Below are 7,249 nucleotides of genomic sequence, written 5' to 3'. Positions count from 1 at the left end.
CAAGCGAAGTCGAGCACTTTACGGTAGAACAGTTTAACGAGGACCAATACCGCACACCCTCGGACCCTACGCAGACTGATCCAAGTGGTCACCCACCCGCACTCTGACCGGAGCTAGTGATGCTTGACTTTTCATTTGCATGCATTGCATATGAGGGGGTGAGGACTTGGCCATGCCATGTAGTCAATGCAGAAATCAAACCTAACCGTAATTGCTCACCGATTCAAATACAAATGAGAAGAAAAAAAACAGGTAGCAAGCAATCAGATGCAGCTTAAGTATGGGCCGGGGTAGTCTGGCTGGTAGAGCGTTGGGCCCATATCTGAGAGGTCTTGAGTTCGATCCCCGCCGGCCTAAGTCTCCCGTAAACAAAATGGTGACTGGTGCACGCGAAACTGTCGGAGTCACAAAGTTCCCATAACAAATCAATACCTCTGGGGGAGCCGTGATGGCTCAGAGGATAGAGCGTTCGCCTTCCAGTGAAGTTAACTGAGTTCGAATCCCGGCGATTGCTGGTCGATACGAATTCCGCATCTGGCTTGCACTGACCACAGTGCTGACGTAAAATATCCTCAGTTGTAGACGGATCATAGGTTAGAGTCCTCTTGCCGTCTGGCTAACCATGGGTGGTTTTCGTGGTTTTCCTCTCCATGTAACGCAAATACGGTTTCGTTCCATCAAAATGTCCTCCACGGAGAAAAATTTCTCCCAATACTTGATCCAGGAGTTCCCTTATCTTCTGGATTGGGTTCACAATTACAAAACTACGGAGTTGAAACTTAGAAGTCGTAAACTCAAGAAATTGGGTCAACTGTTCAAAGACGGATATAAAATAAAAATAAAATACTTCTCGGGATACTGATTCGGAGATTGATCGTGTGCTGGTTCAGGAGAAGGTTACGATCGACGGATGGATGGTGTGTGAATGTGTCCATCCCATAAAACGGGATGTGACGTATGTACGTTGTCTCCAGATTATCCTTAAGAATGTTTCTCAGACCGCCGCCAATAGCCCCTTGTGGAGCTCTAGTGGGACGTAAATGAAAGTGCCATACCGTACCAGCTTAAATATCGGAGTACTGAAAGTCGATTTTGAAGTACATATATTCAACAGGAAGAAAGTAGTCATAGGTTGCAGGTTCGAGAAATGAAAATGTTCTAGATCAGCCTAAAGGTTATCCATAATTCAATGTATGAAAAACTTGAATAAAATCAACAAGTTCGAAAAGAATCGGTTCGGATTGATTTATAATTGAGTGATATGGAACAATGAATGTGTGTAATTAGAGTCTTGAATATAACAGAAACATAATAAAGTTCAGTACTATGGAAAATTATTTAAAATTTATATAAGTTGACCCTAAACTTAGAAGCTTGCGTAGTTGAATGCTGGAATAATTATGGGATAACCTGAAATTGACTTTTAAAGTTATGGCTTAGGTGTAATATTAATATCTGAAGGTTGCTACCCCGAGGTAAGCTTTAGTTGACATTTTGAAATAGCTGAGGAGGCGGATATTAACTTGTGTATATCTATCTAGACGAGTAAGCTATTGTTTCTGGTTCACACCGAAACGAATGAAACTAAGTCGAGGCAACTGATAATTGTATAAATACACAATTTTTTTACTTAAGCTACTAAGCGCTTGACGTTAATAAAGTATTACTTTAATAAAATTTCACATAATTACAAATTCATTGAAAAACAAAGTTTCTCTATTTGTATAATCTAACACTTCGCATCTTGAGTATTTTTAAAATAATGTTAGCACTAACTCGTTTCAAATATGTACACAGTACAATATTTTTATATAATAAATAACAATCATAAAATAATGTTCTTACTAAATGTTAATTCATAAAAGCTTTTAATTTCTAAGTGGTTACTTTTAATCATAGTGCTAAAGGTTAAAAAGTTATGAGCGATTTTAGGCAAAAGGCAGTGGTCTTTTCAGCAAGTATGCTTTGGATATTTGGTTTTTTCTGTGTTAACAAGTTATTGAAATTCCCAAGGAGTTTTTTTATTTTTTTATATATAACTGAACTTGGAAGCAAAACTTTTTACAATCCGCATTGATCAGTATAAAACTGTGCATTAAATAAGCGTTAAAAAATATAAAAAATTTTACAGCATGTTATACTTGCATTAAATAAAAACCACTAAGTTTTGTGCGAGAAGTAAAGTTTTTTCGATGCACGTAAAAAGTTTCTTTTGTTTTTAGGTTTTGAGTTGTTTATCTTTATATTCTTTTTACATTGAAAACCCTCTAACTAAGGTGAGAGGAAATAAACCTTTTTAAATGCAAATTTACTTAAACACGTGGTGAAAATATAGACTGCAAATAAAAAAAGAAGGTACTTAAATATCTTCAGTTATTCTTTTCATTGATCTTTTATCACTTTTTATTCCTTGTATCCTTTCTGTTTTTATTTTGGGAAAGGGAGTTTTTTTTTATGTTAAATTGCTACGAATAAAATGATTTTGTCAAATACAAAGATTTGGAAAATGTTTCAACAATAATGTTCTCTAGTCATAAGTTTTAATCAGGTTTTCTCAGAATTTATTTAACCGATTCTTTCCTATTGTTTAGAGGTAGGCATCAAAAAGTTTAATAGATTACAATCTATAATTTAAAAATATTTAATTATAGCCTATTAATTCAAAAATAGTAAATATTAAAAGAATTTTCACAAAATTGGCATTTTCTCGAGCGCAGAATTTTTATTAAGCACATTTTTCATACTTTTTTTTTATTATTTTGTATTCATTTAGATTAAAATGAGTGAAAATGAAATATTTAGCATTTTAATAATTTATGGTTATCAAATACAGCATGAAACACCGCCATCTTTTTCTGCTTTAAACTCTTCCGAACATGGTTCACTTCCAAACAATAATATTTCAAACTTGCACTTATTTGCAGTTATTTTAATCTGAGTGAAACAGTTATTCTTCATTGAAATTTCTAATCAATTATTGATAAATTTTTGAATATGAGTGTAAAAAAAGTTCAAAATTATGGAATTTTATATTTTAGTACAAATATAATTTCGATAATCTAACAGATTATTTTAGTAACTATTAGACTGATTTTTATTATTTAAAAATACCAAAATATATTTTTGCTCATAATTAGAGAATTCGAAAAAAGTATATGAAAGGGGCATCGGGTCCCATCTGCTTCAAACAGTTATTATATAATATTTATTGATTTGCATCGTAAAAGAAGTTTTCCATGTTATATACATGAAAAAAGAATAATCGTACAATTATTAACAATAATACAATATTTGATTTGTTAATTAAAGTAGCACCTCTTTAGAAATATATTATACTATTCACTTTATGAATACCACACGTTACATCAAGTGCAAGTATATGAAGCGCTTCAAAGGATACTGTATTGTGTGAGAAATCCTGCATGGGAAATTGTGTTTCATGTAGCACATTAATAATTTCAAGTATAGGGAAAAGTGAGTTCAGATCTAATCTAGAGTAAACATCATAATTGTAAAATTCAATGAAATTATGGCAAATTACTCAAGGTTATGCAGTGGGAAAGTAATCTTGAAATAATAAGTTTGCATATTGATATTTTGAAAACATTTATTTCATCATTTGAATCTTTATTGTTTACTCTAGGTTTATCTGAACTCATTTTTCTCCTAAATGTAAATTACTAATGTAAGTGAAACACAATTTGCCAAAAAAGATCTCTCCCGGGCCGTGATTGCCAGATTTATAATCATTAATAATTTATAATATAATTTTTTTAAATTTAATTCAATAAAGATTTTAAATTAATTTTAAAAAAATTGAAGTAATAGTAAATTTGTTTAAACCAATCACAATAAGACTGGAGTTTTAACAGTTATGATAAATCAAGACAATGCTTTTTTTAAGAGGCCGTGATTTCTCAGTCGTTCGAGAATCGGACTCCGGTCTGGAGAGGTTGCGGTTCTATCCTAGACTTCGCTAAGATCTACGGAGTACATACGATATAGGTGCTCGCAAAATCTGTAAAATCGAAAGCTCTGTGGCCGGTGTCTGAAAAGTAACATGGATAGAGAATTTCCTTCCCCTTTAGATATATGTCTAAATTGAGAAAGTGGACTCAGGATTGAGAGTTGCTGCCATCTATCGGCGGGATTGTGAACTAAGAAGGACTTTCACCGTTGCGATGGTCTCTTGTCAAAAGAAAGGCACACTTAATTCATACAAGGCCAAAGGCTGGCGAGCTTTGCTTGTTAAGCGTTATTAGGAACAAAGACAGACTTCTGCCGTGGTATAGCGTTCTTTTTATTGTAGAACTAATAACATTTTGATGCCTTCATATCAAATTTTTAATTCTCTACTTCCAATTCTCTATTCCTGTTTTTAGTATTAACAATGAAAAGTTTCCTCTCCCTTTTATTTCTGGATAAATAAAGTTAAATCAGTTTGTAATTAATCATTTGACTCATAGAACAGTCAGTTAAAAGCATGCTTCTTATTTTTTATATTTCCTCCACAAGTAGCATGGTTTAAGGGAAATACTCTTAATTCTTTTTTATTTAAATAAAGGTATGTGATGAAATGTAACATTTACGTAATTTGACTGTTCTAAAATGTTTCGGTAAAGTCTCGGTTTCCCAAAACTCGTTTCTTTAATTGCAAGTGATGCAGACAGGTTATGTGACTTTTGAAAAAATATTTTTCCAACTACTATAGTTATAGTTCAACTATATGCTGTACGCGATTTCCAGTTCTCTGTCTTTCTAGGTTTATTTCTTAATAGGCACTTTTCTCATTTAGTTGAGCTATCAGAAGAATTTGCTGTTCTTGACGAGACGGGCTCTGCTTGCATATTTGAGGTCATAATTAAGTTGTTCGCTACTTTATTACTTTTAAATTAAACAGATATATAAAAATCCGGTAAGTAATTAAGTATAAAAAAAATTATTAGGTGAACAAAATCAAGAAGCGTTCGTAAATCATTTATCTCAACATATTTCATCTGGCATTTTTTGTTAATTAATTATTTTTTTGCTGTCTAGTTTTAGCTCTATTTTTATCTTGAACTTGAGTTTCGGATCGGGTAATAAATAAATCCTATTGTTTTGGGGCATTAGTAGGCACAAAAAGTGAGCCCTAACTCAGCTTTATTAGCTGCCATGCATGGGGGTGTATAAACTTCATAACTTTTTTGAAGAGAGTTGTTCCAATTTGATATTGAAGGATAGCACTATTATCATCATAGTCCTCCATGATTCAAAAAATATCTAACGAAGCAACTGGGTACTTGTAACTCGAGAAGAAGTAAAGTGATTATGTCTAACCATGTGATTTAAATCAGATTTACTTTGATACCTGTAAGCGACGTCACGCTGTGTGTTGAACCTGATTGGCTCGTGAATTATTAATTGTTGCGATTTACCTGACGTCACTTGACGTCAAATAAGCCACAGTACACGCGCTGTTAAAAATAACCTCCAATAAGAATTTTTAATCAAATAGACATAATGACATGATTGTTAGTGTCGCACCACAGCTATTTAATAATAAGCTAACTGGCAATGGTCTTTGGGTTCATCCTTTGTCATTATCCGAAGGAAATGCTGGTACATGCGTGTACCACACAACCAGAATTTACACCCGATAGTAAAAGAAGATAGTTTGAATCGAATAAAAATTTTTGTGGTTTGAGATTGGATCAGATCAGTAAGAAAACTAAGTACATGCTTAATAAATGCTTAATTCGGCGCTTACTGACTTATGCTTCAAAAACATGGAAACTAACTCAAAAAGAGGAGAAAATGCTGACCATTTTGGAAAGGAAAATACTTCTGATTCTAAAAGGAATACGAAATAATGGTATTTGGTCTAAAAAACGAATTCATAAACTTTATAAGAGCTGTAAAGAACCAGATGGTATGAAATTCCTTAAAATACAAAGATTAAAGTGGGCAGAACAACTCGTCAGAATGGAAGGAAACGGAAATATCAAAAAGGTTTTCATGGCAAAACCGTACGGTAGACGAGCTAGAGGAAAACCAAAATTACGACGTATTGATTGCCTTGAAAAAGACCTTAAAATTAAGAACTTTAAAGCAAGGGCATCAGTTAGGTCAAGATGAAAATCTGTTCTTAATAAGGTCATGAATCACACCAGATTGTCATTGAAGAAGAAGAAATGGCGGTAAGGAATACCCGGTTTCCTAACCACGCTTCCTCAATTGCCCTTTAGTTCCAGAACTATTTCGGCTGAATTGTTTTTAATAATATCTTTGTTGCCTTAATAAAAGCGAATTTTCAGAAATTTATGTACCTTAAAGATTCTCGAACGTACAAAATATGTACTCCTCGGGGTTGTACAGGATGTCCCAAAATCAACTTCATTAACGTATAATTTTAGAATCCTTGCCAAAAATGAAGGGGAAAAAAGCATAGATTCAAATTACTGTTTCAGCGAGGTCGAAAATGCTATCGAAACCCATCGAATCATTAGTGAGGAAAGAAAGGTGTGGTGAGCATCATAATCAGTTTGGTTGTCTGATAAAATTCAAAGGTGTTGCAAATAAGCGCTTTTCAGCTCCTTTCTGTTTTCTTCTACAATCAAACTGCTTTTAATGTTTTCATTACCATCAATAACGGTTGTGATTTATCATATTTTGGAGGCGATTTTGTTTTTTACTCAACTACTTTGCGAATTCTAATGTATACTTTTTTGATCTCATTTTGATAGGGATTCCAAAAATATCCATTAAGGGCTGCCATTATGGAATATCCTGTATTACGTTTTATTACCACCGACATCAGGTGCGATTCATTATATATTGGCTGCGATTCCTTTTTTTCCTCAATTACTTTGCGAATCCTAATATGTATACTTTCTTTTATTATCTCATTTTGATAGGATTTCTATAGATATCCATTAAAGACTGCCATTAGGGAACACCCTGCATATATTTTTATGCATCATTACCACTGACATCCTGTTGCGATTCATTATATATTGGCGGCGATTCCTTTTTTTCCTCAATTACTTTGCGAATCCTAATATGTATACTTTTTTTATTATCTCATTTTGATAGGGTTTCTATAGATATCCATTAAAGACTGCCATTAGGGAACACCCTGCAAATATTTTTATGCATCATTACCACTGACATCCTGTTGCGATTCATTATATATTGGCAGCGATTTCGTTATTTCCTCAACTACTTTGCGAACCCTAATGTATATACTTTTTGATCTCATGTTGATAGG

General features: G+C 33.3%; 1 protein-coding gene across 1 annotated transcript in view; it reads left to right on the top strand.

Moving 5' to 3' along the window:
- Positions 1–1,336: 1,336 nt before the first annotated feature.
- The window catches only part of LOC107447945 (papilin), a 97,474-nt gene continuing 91,561 nt past the window's right edge, over positions 1,337–7,249 (top strand). The window contains exon 1 of the mRNA XM_087159703.1: positions 1,337–1,475. The gene's annotated coding sequence lies outside the window, so the exon portion shown is untranslated. The remainder of the gene's footprint in view (positions 1,476–7,249) is intronic.

Source organism: Parasteatoda tepidariorum, chromosome 3 (genome assembly GCF_982258835.1).
Source record: "Parasteatoda tepidariorum strain Cologne lab strain chromosome 3, Ptep-v5.0, whole genome shotgun sequence".
Classification (NCBI taxonomy): Eukaryota; Metazoa; Arthropoda; class Arachnida; order Araneae; family Theridiidae; genus Parasteatoda; species Parasteatoda tepidariorum.
The sequence above is the reverse complement of the archived record's forward strand: the minus strand, read 5'-3'. Positions and strand labels throughout refer to the sequence as shown.